We start from the raw sequence: 20808 nt of genomic DNA on the forward strand, positions 1-20808 counted from the left end.
TGTCTCCAAGGATGTTCAGTGAGGTTTTGAGTGAAGTTCGCGGCCTCGAGATGAAGCACAAGCCCACAAAGAGCTCGATTTCTCACTGATCATGCCAACTAAACATCGATGAAGACTGAAATCATCTAAGTGAGAGTGGAAGGCAAACAGGTATTCTGCGCCATCTACCTGCCTCTCTCTGTCTGTTGCCAGAGGAAGGTGTCTGCGTGTGATAGTCTCTCTCTCTTCCTCTTGCTTGCCTCTCTGGGAGGAAGGTCCCTCATTCAAATGACCCTTTCACTCAAAGCTGGATGATTGTGCTGGAGTCTTGGGTCTTGGACAGGGTTTAGCTGATGCAGTTTATGAATTGCACTCTGTAATTCACATTATGAAGTGTTTCTTGCTTCTGGTCACTCTTTTATTGTTGCTATTTTGGGTGATTTTGATCAGGGAGGCCTGCAGAAAACAAATGACACAGTGCTGGATTGAAGTGAACCGAATGGCATTGAATATGCCTGGAATCTTTCGGTTTTGTGTTTTATCTTCTTTCATTTGTGTCATTTGCATGATTTTTTGGGGTGCATGGGGGGTAGGTTGATGTCTCCCTTTGAATGGGTTCCATGGTTTTCTTTGTTTCATGGCTGTCTATGGGAAGACAAATCTCAGGGTTGTATATTGCATACTTTGATAATAAATATACTTTAAATCTTTGAATCAAAATCTTCTAAAGTGAAATGTGCTTCTTTTGGAGTACTGGAAGAGGCCAAAGATTTAGGCATAGTTCCCTTTGCCAATTGAACATGCGAGGCTCTGTAAAGCAGCATTGTGAGGCTTCAGAGAGTGCTCCTGTGAAAGGATGTGATTGTACTGAGTAGGTGGAGTCTACATGTCTTCTTGAGGGATCTGCTATTTTCACAAGGGATTTTCCTGGGTGCTCCTGTTTCTTCACAAATCCAAAATATGTTCTTCATATTAGGCTTGTTAGCTACACTAAATTGCTGCAAGTGTAGGTCTTTTGATGGGAAAATTACATGCTGTTAATGGCATGTGTGAGAGAAGAGGTTGCAGGCAGGAAAGGAAGAGCAGGAATGGGATTGATGGGATTGATCTGAGAGCTGGTATAGACTCAATGAGGCACAAGGCTTCCTTCTATGTTGTAAGGAAATTCAAGTTCAAGTTTATTTTTATTCAGCCATACAGCTAAATGAAACATATTATTTAGCTGTACCTTGAAACATTGAACCTACAGCTAAACAAACAGGCGGCATGGTAGTGTAGCGGTTACTGTGACACCATTACAACTCTGCTCATTTCCAGAGTTAGGAGTTCAATTCCAGCACCTTTCTGTAAGGGGTCTCTGTACATCCTCCCTGTGGAGTAGGTGGGTTTTCCCAGGTGCTTCAGTTTCCTTGCACAGTCCAAAGACGGATCAGATAGGTTAATTGGTCATTGTAAATTTTCCAGGTGATTAGATTAGGGTTAACCGTGGTTGTGGGGTTGCTTAGGCAGTATAGCTCAAAAGGCTAGAAGGACCAACTCCACACAGTCTCACTAAATAAATAAATTAAAATAAATAAATAATAAAAATAACCAAATCTGCATTTGCTTTTCTTTTAAAAAAGTACATTTCCAAATGTGGATCTGTTAAAATGTTTTATAAAAATATTTATTAAACGTTGTTATTCTTTTTAAGATATTTTATTTTAATTACTGGTTAATTGATTTGGAAGATGTACAGAATTTACTTACTTCACTCAGTATAGATACATACTGTGTGCTCAGAATTTTCTGATTTAGAAATACCTGCTTTGTAGTTTTCCTAGTTCTGTCACTCTTTATCAAAAGACTGGAAGCAACGAAGTCATGAAAATTGTTCAAAGCACCTGTCATAAAACAGCAGTCAGAGCTGCTGAACTTAAATAAAGTGTTTCACTACTCAAGCAATGATTGAGGAGCTAAGTTGTTAGTATTTCTGAATGAATCTGTAATAAATACTATGACTGCTTTCAGCACAAATTATTAACTTATGATGTTAACAGTTTTTTGTTTACCAAAGATGCTACCATAACTGAGGCAATTCCAGGATTCTCTTTTGTGTCAGAATTCTACGAGACCATAAGATATAGGTACAGAATTAGGCCATTCAGCCCATCGAGTCCACACCACCATTCCATCATGGCTGATCCCACTCAACCCCATACACTTGCCTTCTCGCCATATTCTTTGATATCTTGACCGATCAGGAAACGATCAACTTCTGCCTTAAATATATGCATGGACTTGGCCTCCACCGCAATCTGAGGCAGAGCATTCCACAGATTTACTACTTGCTATTTAAAAAAAAAAATTCCTCCTCACCTCTGTTCTAAACAGTCACCCTTCAGTTTTGAGGCTGTTCCCTCTAGTTCTGGATACCCCCACCATAGGAGACATCCTCTCCACATCCACCCTATCTAGTCCTAACAGGAATCGTCCTAGTAACAGGAATGTTCCATATTTCACTGAGGAATATCAACATTATTTTCATCTGAGCGAAAATGTTCTAACAAATCAATTTTAAAGAGTGTTTTGCTAAATTTGAATTCTACATTCTATCACAAATGCTTTATTATAATGAGTAGACACAATATGCTATGTGTATAGAGCATGCACATCAAAGTGATCACAATCCAATATCCCTGCACATGTAAGTACAATGCATAAAATGGTGGTGATTTTACAGCCGTTCTAAAACCTGTCTTGCCATGCAGCATCCACCTTGCCTAAGCACTTTGCCCGGGCATGCCTGGGCAAGACAGAAAACTTTTCAGCTTACGTTGTGGGCAACATTTTAGTTGACTTATGAAATGAAATAACAAATATTGGTGATTTTTAAAAAATGGTGTGTGATAGAGAAATTTCATGATGATTTTCATGATCAGCAGCCCAAAATCCATTAGCTATACTCAAAAGTATTCAGGAAGCAAAATCCTTGTCCAGAGTTATTTGCAACAGCATAGTCTTAATTTTGCGAAGCTTCTGAGCTGGCTCCAGTATTACTTTTATCTATAGAGCAAACATTAATCTCTTTCTTTTTCCCTCAACCTGCTGTGCATTTCCACCAATATCTGTTCCAAAATATTCAAATTTATCTGAAATAATATCACATAAACAGAAAATAGATAACTCTTCAAATAGGGTCAGAGTTTAATCCATAAAAGGCTTTAAAGAATGTCAGTCAATAGAGATTATAACTCCAATCCAAAACAATGCCTTTCATCAAAGCATTGGCATTGCCTTGTCTTCCTTTCCTTTCATAGCAGACATACCACAGCCTTACTGATGTGTGAGGGCTGGTGGAAAACTGGAACTGCATTGAAGGTGACCTTGAATTTGTGTTAGTTCAAAGTTCAAAGTAAATTTATTATTAAAGTATGTATATGTTATATAATATTTTGAGATTCATTTTCTTGTAGGCATTTACAAGAAAAATAAAGAAATTCAATCGAGGCTGCAAAACTGTACCTGAACAGTCAATGTGTGATAGAAAACTCACTGCAAGTAAAAAGAAATACTGAGAGCATGAGTTCACAGTGCACTGTGAGAAAACAATGACTACCATGCTAGGGGCTTAAAGATGTAGTACATGAACAGAAGCACTATACCAAAAATACCTTTTGATTTATTTAGTGTAGATTGCATGTAAGGAAATAAAATATACAAAAGAGATTATGGATATTCTGGCAAAATTTCTGTCAAATCTGCTCAAATATTAACTGAAGATGTAAATCATTTGACAGTAATTGCTTAATTTTCAAGATCTAAATACAAATCATAAGACTACCTTGTTCTTACTATTAACAGGTTTTGAATAAGAATATTTGTTCCTTTTGGACTTGATGTATTAAGTCAGGATCAGCACGTCTTAACACAACATGAACCTGGAGCTAATTCAAGATCAGACTTGTGCAACCCACAACCTTCCATTCTCGGCAGTGGTGGTGTGACATAAAAGTACATTTCGGTAGGAACCTCTTCTAACTGTATTGATAATTCTTAAGTGCAGGAAAGTTGTGACAGACCGTACTTATCCCTTAAACATAATGCAGAGACAAATGCCCTTAAACAGAAGAATAAACCTTTGTTAGAACAAGTAGCTGTCAGCTTGGAGTTTCTTAGATCATTTCATTAAGCTGCATTCTGTGCCTTGGGGTACAAGGCAATTTGTAGACAATACTTCCAGTATAATTCATTGACTTTCATCTCTCATTTGTTGAATAGGAGTAAAACCGATAAATGTGTTTTAAAAATTTTAAATGAATTATACTGAACAAATAATTACATTTGTATACATAAATCAGGAAAATCTATCATATGAGAGATGATAACCTCACCCAATTAGGACGGCAAAACTTGTTACATGGGAAGATTTTGAAGATATCTTTCAGCAGAATAAACCTTTGAAACACTTGGTTAGACTTGAAAATATTATGTCTGTACAAAAATCCACCCATAGTCCTGCGATCTATTTTATAGTACACTAGATAGGTAATTAAAAGTTATGGATCTGAAATAACACTCTGCTTCTCCTCTCCTCATTGATGTCACCTGAACTGCTGTACAAACAAAATCAGATATATATACACCTTCTTCACAATTAGTTTTAAAACAACTTTACACATTTTTTGAAAGATCATGTTACTGCAGCATCAGAAAAGTAGCAACTGAGGAATATGGCAAACATGTAAAGCATATTCAAGAAAATAGAAATCCTCCCAATGGCGGCAACACAAACTGATTGAACTTGGTTATTCTAGGCGTCTATAGTCCTGTAATTATTAAGCACTTCAAGGAAATATATCTGTGCATGTATGTTATAACATGTGTCTATTCAAAATGTCACGCCAAATGTTTTAATCCATATAACATTTCAGGAGAAGTCAGCAAGGCTTTGTGTGTGAGAAATCGTTTTTGAGAAACCTTTTTTTTTGAAGTAATCAAATTGGTAGATGAGGATTCAGCAATAGATGTTGTCTATAGGGACTAGCAAGACTTTTGACAGGGTTTGGAAGGTTAGGTGCCCTGGAATCCAGGATGAGCTGCTTGTGTGGATTCACAGTTGGCTCAGAAGTAGGAAACAGATGGTGGCGTTTGTAGGTTGTTCCCCACAATGGAGCCATTGACTAGTGGTGTAGAGCAGGAGCTGATGCTGGGACTCTTGTCATTCATTATTTTTATAAATAATTTGGATGCAAATGCACAAGACTTGATCAAGACATCTGTGGAAGTAAGGATGACAAAATTAGGAGCTGTTGTTGATAGTGAAGGAAGTTATTGTAGATTACGGGGGGGGGGGATCTTGATCAGATGGGAAAGTTGGTTGAGGAGGATTTCAAAAACAGAAGCAAATGAATTTCAATACAGATAAGTGTGAGGTGATATATTTTGAAAAGTCAAAGGTGCTTCGGACTTACAGTATGTATATTATGAATGAAAGGGCTCTAGGGAGTGTAATGGAACAGGAGCACAATGTAAGGGTCATTGAAAGCCTAGGTAAACAGGACTGTGAAAAAGGTATTTAATGTACCGGCTTTCAAGGTACAACTACGATGCTGGGTTAGAAGGCTTTTCCCTGAGTCCTGATAGAATATTGCAACTGCACAGAAATTCTGGGCTTAGTAACAAAAGCTGTGCCAAAGTTCTAATTTCTGATTTGCTCTGCGGCATTTATTGAGTGCTAACTGGATCAGATATAAATGTGGCATTGAAGTGTAGATAACAAGGTTGGATGGTCTGATCTCAGGAGTGTACTTCTACTCCTGGTGTGTAGTGGAGACTGAGGACTGTACCACCAGTAGTAAGGACTGTAAAGATATCATCAAGGGAGATGGAAGACCACTTACAGGGCTGCTCTGAATTAGAAGACGGGACTATATTCATGGATTCATCTTCTAGTCTGAATGACCATGCTACAGTCATCACTGCTTTCATCAAGACCTGCCTGGATGAATATGTGTCTTTGTAAACACTGTAAGTACCAAAACCAGCAGCCATGGATAAATCACGATATCCACAGTCTGCTGCGGAGTATATCTGTGGCATTTAAGGCCAGCAATCCAGTGTCCTATAAGAGGTTAAGTCCAACCTACGGAAAACCATCATGAGAGCAAAAGGCAATTCTGTGTGAAGCTCGAGACGCAATCAGATGCACATCAGCTGTGGCAGAGTATGCATTCTATTACTAACAGCATAATTGTCAGTGATGGCTCACTCCCTGATGAACTCAATGCCTTTTATGTATGCTTTGGAAGGGAGAATAAAATTACATCTGTGTGAATCTCTACATCATCTGATGAACCTGTGATGCCCGTCTTGGAGGCCAATGTCAGAACATCCTTCAAGAGGGTGAACCCACACATAGCATCAGATTCTGATGGTGTGCCTGTTCAGGGTGTGGAACACTTGAGCCAACCAAATGGCTGAAGTTTTCAAGCACATTTTCAAACTCTCACTGCTGCTGTCAAAGTTTCCACCAGCTTCAAAAGGACACCAATTACCCTGATGTCCAAAGTGATCAGTGTCAGCAGTCATATCTATGGTGATAAAGTGCTTTGAGAGCTTGGCCATGGTTATGATGAATTCCTGTCTAAGCAAGGACATGGACCTGCTACAATTTGCCTACTGCTACACCGACCAATCACTGGTGGTCTATTTAAACCCAGCTCTCATTCACATTCCTTGTTCATCTATTGAACCAGCCAGCCTTCAGTTACCTTGCTGCTTTGCCTTGTCATGTTAAATATCTGTTTTCTCTTGTTTTATGGACTCTCGGGGCTTGTTCTTTTACAGTTTATTAGTTAAATCATCTCCGCTGCTCTGCTTCTGAATCAAATCTCCTCTACATTTTCTGACAAAATTAGGAAGAATGACAGTGAGAATATTTTGGAATGGGGGTACAGATGTCCGTTTTGCTTTACATTGCCAATCTAGATATTCCTTCTGCTATGCCTGGAATCACCTGGTCATGGTTGTAGTGATGCCACAGAAGAACATTGCTCAGAACATATAACCTCTTTACTTCTTTCAGGCTGTTGAGTTTTTTAGATCTATAACAGAACAGTACAGCCCTTCAGCCCACAAAGTCTATGCTGAGTATGTTACCAGATTAAACTGAATGTGATCTGTATCTCTCCATTCTCTCCATGTGTCTGTCTAAATGTGCTCCCTTGTCTGCTTCTCCCACCACCTCTGGCAGCATGTTCCCAGCACCCATCACTCTCAGTGTAAAAGAAAACTTATTGAATCTGACCTGAAGACTGAAATTAACTTCTGCCTTCCTCTCTTCATAGTCATGATCCTCCAGTTAGAACCCAGATTGGTTTTCTGGTTCTGAACTACAGGCCTCACTGGGGCACCATCTGTATTGTGTGCTTTGGAGAACTGTTCTGAGAGAAGTTTCTGCTGGAAATGTGAAGAGGCTGACCCTCCGTTGTGGCAAAATTGAAAGATCAAACAAAATTTCATTGGGAATACAATGATGACAGTAGAAAGAGAATATTATTACTGAGTGATTAAGATAACAGGCCATGAGTCAATAAAAAGATGAACCAAAAAAGAACAGATTTCAATTTTAAACATTACTGACGAATTTTGCATTTGTCATGCCAGCACAGGAATATTTGCTTCTTGTTTGTCTGCAGTGCAAGATCAGATTTTTATTCTATATATCATCAGTTACATGCAACATAAAATGCATGCCATTAATGCTCTTACAACATTCCTTTAAACTAATCTCACCAGAGCACTGGATCACTTTTTTTTTTAAACAGTAAGCATTGTCTGATTCCTGTGACAATCCAATTTTTGCTGAAGGCTGTTCTATTTGGTTAAAGTCATGTCCAAAAGAATCAAGCTTCAAATTGCTCATACTTGTGAATTTCTCAGTCAGGAAGTAACTCTTATCCCATCATTGTGCATTGGATTCCACCCAGGCTCTGAGTAAAAAAGGACAATGTACTGACATGCAATATCCAGTCACATTAATCCCTTTAGATTTTTGAAAGGCCCATAACGGTGTGCAACCAGCATCTTGCAAACCACTTGTGGTTTTTCTCTTGACTCTTTGAACACTTTGTTCAGATGCCCTGCCAATGACTCAATGAATGAGAAAGAAATACATCAAGCAGAGAAAAGTAAATTAGCCACTCCTTATAATGACATAAGGGAGTTACTTGGGTTTCAATGTGCAGTTAAATAAAATCAATCTTCAGGAAATATATCCTTTCCATGTCACCGCCACAGTTGCCAGGTTAATGTTAAACCTAGTGTGAGTGCAAAGTTCTCATCCTTTTATCTCAAATGATGGTGATCATCTTTATTTCAACATCACAAACTGTTTGCAAAGTTAAACCTTTGCCAAATACTATTTCTTAAACCGACTTTCTGCTGAAAAGGCATGGCGGGTAAATAATTAATTATAACTATAACATTTAATAAAATTATTGTGTGGCCAAGATAAGCTTCTGCCTCTTCTTCTGTTTTGTGAGCTGTGCCCCAGCACATCCAGAATCCTGTCAATTGCTTTCCCACTCATTAGCAATTGCATGCCTTCTCTCACTTCTTGCAGCTGGATCATTCTCATCACATAAAAATATAAATAAGATAATTTACACTTTGTTGCATTATGTAAAGAATTTTTTCACCCAAATTTCTATCAGAAGTTGATAAACGCCTGAGGTCTATGTGGAGAAATTAAGGGCGAGATTTTCCTTCTTACTGCAATAGTGGCACATTTTCCTGATCCCCTGCATCTCAGATGAGTCTGGATAGAATAGTTTGAGTATTGGTTGTGAAGTCTATTCCTTTTTCTATATATCTGTTCATACCCCTTCACCCCACCTACTGAAACTTTTCAGTCTCCCCTTATCTTCAATACTTCTATCTTTCACAAGCGATCATCTTCTGCTTTTTCCAGCATGAATTCACCACCAAGCTCTTTCCTTTCCCCTGTCTGTTCAGCAGTCAAAGGGCTCATTTCCTAGGAACATCTTGATTCCCTCTTCCATCAGCACAAGCATCCCTCCCTTTATCATGGCCCCATCCCATACAACTGCAGCATCAGTCCTTATAATTCCCTCTAGGGATGCAAACATTTTTCCAAAAGGAGCAGTGAATGCTTCTTTCAATGAGATTTACCCTATCTTCAATAATGGGGCATTCCAGAAGTAAATTGATGACTTGAGCTACTTCCTTTCAGCATTGAACTCTGATTATCATGCTCTAGTCTATCATAACTTTAGGCCACTATCCCACTTTCCTTGTGTGCTCTTGGCATATGGCCATCAATGCTGTTTCACTGAACCTCTATGTAACCTCAGAGTACAACAATTCATCTTTCAACTAGCTCCAAGCTGGGCATGTACTGTAATCTGGTGAATACATGTCTTAATCCTTCTCATTGATCAGAGGGCAGCCATGCATTACAACAAATTCTTTAATATTTGCAGTCTTTGGAAAGTTTAACATTTGCTTCATTATGCCTTAACCATTTGTTGCCAGAGGCTGGAACTTGTGACTTTTGTACTTCTGATTGCAATTCAGATCCACATCCTTTTCATGGGAAAGCAAATGATCAAAGTCCCATAGTATGGGAGAATTGAGAGGAGAATAATTTGCATAAGAAACCAAATACTGTGCAAGCCTCAGCCACAAATGCAAAGGAGGGCCCTGAAAAAAGGGGAGCAAGAACATTTTTTTGATATCAAGTAAATAGTTGGAAGCAAACCATTACACATATGTCAATGGTTTTGAATTGCTCAAATTGTTTAATTGTAATCACAATAGGAATACTGGAGTGCATGCCCAATGCCATATTTTAAAAGCAAAAATATTTTCATCTGTGTACAGTTCTTCCTATGGCCCTTAAAATTTGAAAGGTTCCAACCTTGACATATTAGAACAACTTACCTAACCCAAGAATAAAACCCCAATTGTACTGTAGCTGATTTATAGAAACCAATCAGCACATGAGTGCCATTACAAAGGCACAACAATGCCTCTACTTTCTTACTAGTGTGCACAGATTCAACATGTCATCTAAAACTTTGACAGACTTCTATAGATGCACAACAGAGTATCCTGACTGGTTGCATCATGGCCTGGTACAGAAACACCAATGTCTAGGAATGGAAAAGCCTATGAAATGGGATGGATTCAGCCCAGTCCATCACAGGTCAAGCCCTCCCTGCCATTGAGCACATCTACAAGGAGCACTGCCCTGTCACAAGGGGGACATGGAGACTGGACCCAAATGCAGGACGCAGGCACTGAAGTACTAGGGACAGGACAGGAACAACTAAAGGATAGAACAGATGGGGAGCCCATGGCATGCAACAGTGATGCTGGGGTTCAGGGAGTTCATGGCAAAGGCAGGACCTTGGCTAGGCTAAAGGATGGGTCTATGGGACAAGGAATACTGGGATAGCTCCCTGGGCAGGCCACATTACTTCTGGGCAGGGCCCAGCCTCCCAAGCAGAAACACAGGGGCCTGAACAGGATGCAGGGCACAACCCATCAGAAGCAAGGGGTAGGAAAGGGTCAGTCCTCAGGGCAGGCCACATAGCTCCTGTACAAGGCCACCTCCCAGGCAGGAACACAGGGACCTGAGCAGGTCAGAGGGCACCTGGGCAGGTTGCAGGGCACAACCCATCAGAAGCAAGGGGTAGGAAAGGGTCAGTCCTCAGGGCAGACCACATAGCTCCTGTGCAAGGCCACCTCCCAGGCAGGAACACAGGGACCTGGGCAGGTTGCAGGGCACAACCCATCAGAAGAGGGGTAGGAAAGGGTCAGAGCCCCCCACCAGGCAACAGCAGTCCAGCCTGCTTACCCAACAGAGGCAAGGGTTCAGATAAAGCTCAGTCCAGGGTGACTACGAGAACAGACTTACAGAACTAGGTGATTAACAGTGGGTACTCCAAGCCAGGGTCAAAACAGGATAGCCAGGCCAACAGCACAGCCAAGGCAAACCAGACAGAGCAGCAGGTGCATGACAAAACAGACCAGGACCAAACTCAGTCCCAGAGTCCCTTATATACACCTGCCAGCCGATAGGTCTCAGGTGCACCTCCTTAAGCCAGGATGATCCTATTTGGGCTTAAGGGTGAAAGGAGGGACAGCTACAAGACCCAGAGTCCGGAGTCTGTGGACCGGATCAAGACCCGGAATGTGGGCTCCGGACCGGACCATAACATGCCCCAAAAGAGCAGCATCTATCATAAAGGATTCACACCACCCAGGCCATACTCTCCTCTCACTGCTACCATTGGGAAGGAGGTACAGAAGCCTTAGGTCCCACAACACCAGGTTCAGGAACAGTTATTACCCATGAGGCACTTGAACCAGTATGGATAATTTCACTGAGCTCAACATTGAACTGATCACTGAACAAGGACTCTACAACTTACATTCTCAGTATTATTTATTTATCATTATGATGATGATTTTGTATTTGCACGTTGTTTGGTTGTCAGTTGTATGTTGTTTATCATTGATTCTGTTGTATTTCTTTGTTCTACTGTAAACACCTGCAAAAAAATGACTATATGGTGACATGTACAATATGTATTTTGCTAATAAACTTACTTTGACTCTGTCAGTGAATCATCAACCACTGAAAGAGCAAGATTTGCTGTTGAATTACTATACATCAAATTTTTGCTCACTAAATCAAATTTTTGAAGGGAAGGTTATATTGAACCAATGATCACAATAGATAAACATTAGGATTAATTTGCTTTTAACATATTTAATCTTCCCAGAGAATTCACTGTTATTCACCCCTTAAAAACAGGGATTCTTGTGCTAGCAGTCTATTAAGTTGCTCATTTGATGAGTCTATTATTGCTTCATCTACAGACACACTATTTATAACAAATCTGCCTTGATGACTTCATGAAGCCCAAATCTGCTCTTGGTGTGACCATGTTTGTACATATATTGGGTGTCCAGGTCACCAACTTCGATGTCCCCAAATCAGTGCAGGAAGATAAAATAAACTACTGAGCTCAACAACAGGTACTAAATAAAAAAGAACAGATTTAAGGCAAATTCAAGCATTTGAAAAAGGCACTCAGGCTTTTAACTGATGCAGTGGCAGGCACTGTTGGGATCAGGGTGGCCAATATTACTTTGTCTAAAAGATGTCATATTGCTCTAAAAATGGAGCTGGTAGTTTTTGGCATGAGAAAGCCTGCTATATTGAAATGACCATTTCATAGGGTGGCCATGATTTCAGTCCGGAGGTGTTTTTTAGTATGTTAATCCCCATTGCCACGTTGAGACAACTGAGGGGCTGTACAGTTAAATAGCTCATGTTAAACAGCAAAATTAAAGAGCTGAGTGTGGACCTCAGGAAGGGAAAGGAGAACATGTGCCAGTCCACACTGGGGGATCGATGGAGGAAGGAGTCAGCGGCTTTAAATTCCTGGTATTAACTTTCCAAACACAAGATGCCCTTCAGCATCTTTACTTTCTTAGGAGGTTAAGGAGATTCAGCATGTTACTGTACAGATATACTGTTGAAAGTGTCCTGACTGGTTGCTTCATGGTCTGGTATGGCAATTCAAGAGCAGTAGACTGTGGTTAACTCTGCACAGTACAGGACAGGCACATCCTCCCCACCACTAGGGAGCGCTGCCTCAAGAAGGCGACATCCATCATCCAAGATACGCAACATCTGGGCCAAATCATTTTATCACAGCTTCTGTGAAGCAGAACCCTGAAGTCTCACACCACTAGGTTCAAAAACAGCAACTTAACTTTTTACTGGAGTTTAGTAACACAATGACCACTTTGCACTAAAATGGACTTAGTCTAGTTTTTTTTTGTTCTAGACACTAGAATACTACAGCACAGTACAGGCCTTTCGGCCCTCGATGTTGTGCCAATGCATATATTCCTTTAAAAAAGTACTAAACCCAAGCGCTTTTCCCCAGGGCTGAAATGGCTAGCACGAGAGGGCATAGTTTTAAGGTGCTTGGAAGCAGGTACAGAAGAGATGTCCCTGGTAAGTTTTTTATGCAGAGAGTGGTGAGTGTGTGGAATGGGCTGCCAGTGGCGACGGTGGAGGCGGAAATGATAGGGTCTTTTAAGAGACTCCTGGATGGGTACATGGAGCTTAGAAAAATAGAGGACTATGGGTAAAGAGCAATCATGAGGAAATCTGCAGATGCTGGAAATTCAAACAACAACACACACAAAATGCTTGTGGAACACAGCAGGCCAGGCAGCATCTATAGGGAGAAATTTAGTTGTTTGCCTGTTCTCCATCTCCCTCTGGTGCTCCCACCCCCTTTTTTCTCCTGAGGCCTCCCTTCACATGATCCTTTCCCTTCTCCAGCTCTGTATCACTTTCGCCAATCACCTTTCCAGCTCTTAGCTTCATCCCACCCCCTCCAGTCTTCTCCTATCATTTCGCATTTCCCCCTCCCCCCACTACTTTCAAATCTCTTACTATCTTTCCGTCCGGTTAGTCCTGACAACGGGTCTCGGCCCGAAACGTCGACAGCGCTTCTCCCTATAGACGCTGCCTGGCCTGCTGTGTTCCACCTACATTTTGTGTGGGCTATGGGTAAAGCCTAGGTAGTTCTAAGGCAGGGACATGGTCGGTACAGCTTTGTGGGCTGAAGGGCCTGTATTGTGCTGTATGTTTCTATGTTTTACCAGTGAGTTTTACATCAGTAGTTGGTAAATTGATGGAAAAAATCCTAAGAGGCAGGATTTATGAATATTTGGAGAGGCATAATATGATTAGGAATAGTCAACATGGCTTTGTCAAAGGCAGGTTGTGCCTTACGAGCTTGATTGAATTTTTTGAGGATGTGACTAAACACATTGATGAACATAGAGCAGTAGATGTAGTGAATATATATTTCAGCAAGACATTTGATAAGGTACCCCATGCAAGGCTTATTGAGAAAGTAAAGAGGCATGGGATCCAAGGGGACCTTGCTCTGTGGATCCAGAACTGGCTTGCCCACAGTAGGCAAAGTGTGGTTGTAGACGGGTCATATTCTGCATGGAGGTCGATGATGTGCCTCAGGGATCTGTTCTGGGACCCCTTCTCTTCATGATTTTTATAAGTGACCTGGATGAGAAAGTGGAGGGATGGGTTAGTAAATTTGATGATGACACAAAGGTTGGGGGTGTTGTGGATAGCGTGAAGGGCTGTCGGAGGTTAAAGTGGGACATTGATAGGATGCAAAACTGGGCTGAGAGGTGGCAGATGGAGTTCAACCCAGATAAGTGTGAAGTAGTTCATTTTGGTAGGTCAAATATGGTGGCGGAATATAATATTAATGGTAAGACTCTTGGCAGTATGGAGGGATCTTGGGGTCCGAGTTCATAGGACACTCAAAGCTGCTGCACAGGTTGACTTTGTGGTTAAGAAGGCATACGGTACATTGGCTTTCATCAACCGTGGGAGTGAGTTCAAGAGTTGAGAGGTAATGTTACAGCTATATAGGACACTGGTCAGACCCCACTTGAAGTGCTATGTTCAGTTCTGGTCACCTCACTACAGGAACAATGCAGAAACCATAGAAAGGGTGCAGAGAAAATTTGCAATGATATTTGATTTGGGGAGTGTGCCTTATGAGAATAGGTTGAGTGAACTCGGCGTTGGAGGATGAAAGGTGACCTGATAGAGGTGTATAAGATTATGAGAGGCATCGATAGTGTGAATTGTCAAAGGCTTTTCCCAGGGCTGAAATGTCCAGCATGATATGGCACAGTTTTAAGGTGCTTGAAAGCAGGTACAGAGGAGACGTCAGGGATAAGCTTTTTAATGTAGAGAATGGTGAGTGTGTGGAATGGGCTGCCGGCAACAGTGGTGGAGGCAGATATTATAGAGTCTTTCAAGAGACTCTTGGATAAGTATATGGAGCTTAGAAAAATAGAGGGCTGTGGGTAACCCTAGGTAATATGCTATTATTTGGGCATACATCAATAATTCAAGGTAAGGAGTATTTATATCTCATTGGTGCGTTCATGTTTGGAGCTGATGGAACGCCGATGCTACATGAGGTAAGAGGTTTTGTTATATTACTGAGAGCAGCTCCCTCACTGATCTCAGCCCAAGTGATGAAGTGATTCTCATGGTTTTGATTCCACAATGGATCTAACTCACGACAGACTTCAAGAAATCTGCAATTTAATCCAGCTGTCGAGTTCCTTGGCAAAACTCGATATTGGTTACCCTGAAATTTGAAAAGAGGCATGGACTGTTCAAGCACTCTTGCCTTTTCTCCCATTCACTTCACCCATGGCTAACCCTCATTTCATTTCTAAATCTGAATGAATCCCATCTGTCTGCACATGATCTGATCTCTGTATTCCCTGTTTGTTCATGTGTCTCTGAGATGTTTCAATTGAATCTGCTTCTACCTCCTCCTTTGGCAGCTCATGCTAGACACCTAACACTCTCTGTCTCAATTTTATTTACTTCTATTAGGTTGTGCCTCAGCATCTTTTTTCTTAGAGAAAACAGTCCAATTTGTCCAACCCTTTCTTCTAGCTAATACATTTCAATGCTAGTCTCCAACTTTAATTGCTGAATCTTGTTTGTCTCTGAATTGGTCCACTCCTGATTTTTCAGAGATGAGGGTTTTAGCTTCAAGTGATATCTGTGTGTAAAAGTATTTCCATATTTCCTGCATGAAAGACATTCTGTAAGTTTGCAGCTAAAATTATTTTACCTGTTCCGGTTTCTTCACATTTGGAAATATTTCTTTCTGCATCAGATCTTTTATCCTTCTAATTACCTTGCCTGGGTTAGAGTGTAGATGACTAGAAACACTTGGTTATTCTGCTACATACCCAGCATCATATCTTATCCACACACATGACTGCATCTCATTTTCTGTTGCTGATAAGATGGCTAAAAGAGAGACACGCTGGAACCAGTTCTATTTCTGCACTGCCAGACACTGGCATCACTTTATTTCCAGGCTACAGATAATTTTTTTCTTGAATATTTATCCAAGATTACAAAGAGAGATTTCATCCTTGAAGTCAGTGGAATGGAATGTGGGGAGGTGAATATAACAGCTGCTGATAATATCACATGCATATAGTATTAGTTATCAAAGGCAACTTCTTTCATTGCCACTGAAACTAATATTTAGGTGCCTAAATTAAAAGAAAAAAGAACTTTAATCCATTGCTATTTATGTGTTTTCTTTTAGATTTCTAAGGTTATATTCTCTGCTATGGGATATCGCTGGGAACCTGGCTCCCCTTGTAAAATCAGAAGTAATAAGCCAGGGTGTCATCCTTGATTCCGATTTGAATTTTAAATTCCACATAAAGAAAATGACCATTTCTATACTTAAAAAATATTGCAAAGGTACATCTGTTTCTATCACATAACAACACTGAAAAACTAATTCACAACTTTATATCTAATTGACTAGATTACTGCATTGCACATTTTACAGGTCTTCCAAAGCAACCTATTGACAAACTGTGCAGTCCTGTGCAGGTCTGCAGCCTAGTGCAGTTTTTATTTTGTTTTACATAGTCTAGTGTAGTTTTGTTGTTGTTTCATGTAGCACCAGGGTCCTGGAGGAACATTGTTTCATTTTTACTGCGTACTGTAGCAGCAGTTTATGGTTGAAATGACAATAAACTTGACTTGACTTGAACTTCAACTCATTTAGAACACCACTGCTGGACTTTTAACTAAAACTAGAATGAGAGAACATATCACTCCCATCCCAGCTACTCTGTATTGGCTTCCTATCTCTTTTAGAATTAAATTTAAAGTTCTCTTACTCATTCTTAAAACTCTTAATGGTGTATCATAGAATTGTTTTCATTTTATAATCCTGCTCGAGCACTCAGGTGTTCATCCACTGGTCTTTTAAAGTTAAAAAATCTTCCTCAAAAGATAATTCGCATGTCAGCTTTTTTGAACTGTTCTCCTAAAGTGTATAATTAAATTCCTACAACAATAAGGGAGGCAGACTCAGTTACACCTGCTCAAAACTACTTATTTAACCTTCCTTTTAACTAACAACTTTTTGTCTTTTATTTTCATGTTTATTTTTTAAAATTTTGATCTAATTTTCATCTTTGCATTTTATTCCACTGTAAAATACTTTGAACTACATCGTCTGCATGAAAAGTGCTCTATAAATAAGTTATTATTGTCATTATTATTATTGTTATTTCCTAACCTTGAGTTATTTTGTACCTTGATGATTATTACTTTAATGTCCTCTTGGTTGGCCCCTCAATGACATGCTATTATTTTGAACACGACCCGGTGATTAGATTAGATTAGATTAGATTTAGATTTATTTATTAATCATAAGCACTTCAAAGCTTTTAGTGAAATATATAGTCTGTGTAAACAACTAACACAATCCAACAATTACTGGAGTAGCCCACCAATGCCACCACGTATTCTGACGCTAACAGTAGCATGTCCACAATGTTCAGCAGAACAACATACAGCCAACATACAACCTGCAATAACAACAAAACAAACCATTTCCCCAGCCCCCACCCACACACACAAATTGCCCTCCAAGCCCAGGACAGGCCACCTCCAAGCTCCCAACTATATTGTATCCCTGGGCTCAAAAACATTGGCCCTTTAATCTCCTGGCACACCAACACCAACCTATGGGCTTCAATCTTCGGGCTTCGGCCAGCAGACCTGTCAGCCTCCAGCTTCGACTCCCAGACTTGCTGATTTCGGGGCAATGACCTGCATATTCAACCTCCACACTGACTGACCTCTGGACTTTGAACCCAGGACTCGCCAGTCATGGGCCTCTGACCTCAGGACTTGCCAACTGATCTCAGGCCTCCAATCCCAGGACTTGCCGAGCTCGTGTCTCTACCCTTGGGAATTACTGGCCTCTGACCTTGGAGTACTCCATGCTGAACTCTGACATCTGGCTCCCTCCTCGAACTCATCACTTGTTACCACTATTCTCTCACTCCCCTCATTCCTGTCCCTACCCCTAACCAGATCCCAAACTTCCCACATAGTCTCCAAAAACAATCCCTATGAACCCAAAAAGCCAAGCCTGTGCCATGGTCCCGAAGGAGATTGTAGGTGACTGCCATCTTGGGTATCGGATTGGTATTTTTGAAGGATTACTTAACTAATAGAAGCTATTTGCATGACATCTTTAAGTTATTTATAGCAACTAGGCAATATTCAAAAAGACTAGAAGACAAGCTGGAATTTATTTTGATTTCTTTGAAGGTCAATTTATTTGCTTGTTTCCGGGTCACTGCAAAATCCTTCATGCATTTTCTTTCCAAAATTGCATGTAATCTAACAGAACATTGATATTTAATGCAGAAAATAGCTAGAACGCTGCTGAAGCAGGTAGTGTCAGATCTTATATTTGCAATTGCCTGATCTGATTCGTGAAATACTGGTACTGTTTAAAGGTTATAGTGATTACATAATAAAAGTCAATGCATTGTAAGGTGCTGGGAACTTCTGTACTTCAGTGAGTGAACAATGCACCAAAATCTACCCCGGGAGTACATATGGTGGGTGAACCTTCAGAATCAATGTTGCAGGGGACCGGCTAAGCCTGAAAGCATTTATTGGTAAATTAAACTGGTAAATTGGTTTACTGTTGTGACATGTACTGAAGTAAAGAGAAGAACTTTGTTTTGCATCCCATCATTACAACAACAAATTGAAGTAGTACATGGGAAAACAATAATAGAATATGAGTCAATTCAAATTGTTCATTGTCATTTAACTATATACATGTATATAATGTATATAATCATATAATGTATATATAAATGAGACAACATTTCTTCAAACTAGTGTATAAAGCACAGTAACACATGTAACATGTACACATGTATACATGTATAAAACACACGTAACACATGATACATGAAGGTACAGAGAAATTGTGCATAAATAACAAAACTGAAGTAGACTAATATTAAATATTGTAAGGTACAGAATAGATTAACCAGTGACTCTTTTAACTCACTGCGGCCAGGAGTTCAGAAGCCTAATGGCCTGGAGGAAGAAACTGTTTCTCATCCTGACCATTCCTGTTTTAATGCATCGTAGGCTCCTGTCTGATCATAGAAAGCCAAAGAGGATGCTGGATGAATGGGTGGGATCCTTAACAATACTAAGGGCTCTGTGTACACAGCGCTCCTGATAAATGTCCCTGATGGATGGTAGGGAGACCCTTATGATCCTCTCAGCTTTCTCACAGTCCTTGTAATGACTTGTAGTCCGATTCTCAGCTGCTCCGATACCGGATGGAGATGCAACTTGTCGGGATGCTCTCAAAGGCGTGCTTGTAAAACACAATTAAGATGTGGGGGGGGGGGGTCTTGCTTGCCTCAATCTTCTTAGGAAGTGGAGGCTGTGCCTTCTTGTTCAGGGAGGTGATATTAAGCGACCAAGTGACGTCATCTGTGATGTCAACTCCCAGGAACTCAATGCACTTAACTCCCTCTGCGGAGGAGCCATTCGTTCACCGAGGGGGATGGTTTGTATGCACCTTCCTTCAGGCTTAGGTTGTTCTTCTCACACCAATCACAGCTCCGGGGGCAGTGCTGTGTAATAACATGCAAAGCCATAACTAGGCAGATTGTGCGGGCTAGAGTCCAGCTTCTCATTCTAGGGGACTATTGACTAGTCTCATACACGAGCTTGATGCTGCCTGCTCTTAGGCTTTTGTACTTTCTGGCCGATGGGAATGAGTAGCAAGAATATCCAGGGAGGGGTCTTTAGTTATGTCGATGGCTTTACCAAGGTGGGGAAAAGTGTAGACAGTGTTCATGGAGGGGAGGCTGTTTATTTTAATGATGTGCTGAGTTATGTCTACAACTTCTTGCATTTTCTTGCAGTCATGGTCTGAGCAGTTGCCAAACCAAACTGTGATGAATCCAGATAGGATGCTGTCAATGGTACATTGATAAAAAATAGGTGGCAAGAAGTGTAAACAAAGTACACCAGACCAAAATTCCAAAAGATATTCATCGGTGTATGTGCAGAGGAGAGGGGCATATCTAGTAAGATGGCTAGTCTCTGGAGATTGTTTGTAAACTGTAATGCCACCTGATAACCTGAAGCTTTCGATGATATTGCTCTCTTGAACTAGTAGCAGAGCACAGAAACAGAGAAATACATTGTTGAAACAATATCAATAATGGAACCTCATCTGTAAGCTCTTATTGAGAAGATTTCCACTGAGAATGAATCATCAATGCAACATGCAGAGACCAGTATAACCATCAATCTCTCGAAATCTATGGTGAATATGTAATCTTATTGTATTGCTTGGACATTATGTTCAACCCTGTTGAGATAATTCAAAAAGTATGCCTTTGTGGCATAAAAATTATATCAACAAGAGACTCAGATGCCAGCTGGGAGTGGAAAAGGGAGCTGAGCCTTATTTGAGCATCCTTAAAGATAAAGAACAGTGCAAAACTTCTTCTCAGACCAAAGGGAAACATCATTTATAACAGCTTATGTTCAGTATCTTATATGCTACCTTAAAAATATGACCTCTCAATCACAAGAAGTGAGGGATGTGGTTCCCTGGTCAGTTACTAGGAGATATGCCTCATTTAATCATGTGGATTGGCCTCCAACACTGGAGGCGGAAGAGACTTGATGCTGGAATCTGGAACACCACACAGAACGCTGGAGGATCTCAGTGGGTCAGGTAGCATCTACAGAGACAAATCAACAGCCGACATTTCGGGTCTGTACTCTTCACCTGGATTGAAAAATAGAGGCTGCCAGGATTCAGTTCACAGTGAGGAGGAGGAGTGAAGAGA

At 40.5% G+C, this 20808-nt stretch overlaps 1 long non-coding RNA gene across 2 annotated transcripts in view; it reads left to right on the forward strand.

Moving 5' to 3' along the window:
• Positions 1–3559: 3559 nt before the first annotated feature.
• Positions 3560–20808, forward strand: part of LOC132404801 (uncharacterized) — a 71525-nt gene continuing 54276 nt past the window's right edge. The window contains exons 1-3 of one of the 2 annotated variants that reach the window (XR_009515676.1): positions 3560–3660; positions 3823–3982; positions 7308–11608. This is a non-coding gene — a long non-coding RNA (uncharacterized LOC132404801). Of the gene's footprint in view, positions 3661–3822; positions 3983–7307; positions 11609–20808 lie in introns of those variants that run through there. The other variant, XR_009515677.1, reaches the window with a different exon arrangement.

This window comes from Hypanus sabinus, chromosome 14, assembly GCF_030144855.1.
Source record: "Hypanus sabinus isolate sHypSab1 chromosome 14, sHypSab1.hap1, whole genome shotgun sequence".
Lineage (NCBI taxonomy): Eukaryota > Metazoa > Chordata > Chondrichthyes > Myliobatiformes > Dasyatidae > Hypanus > Hypanus sabinus.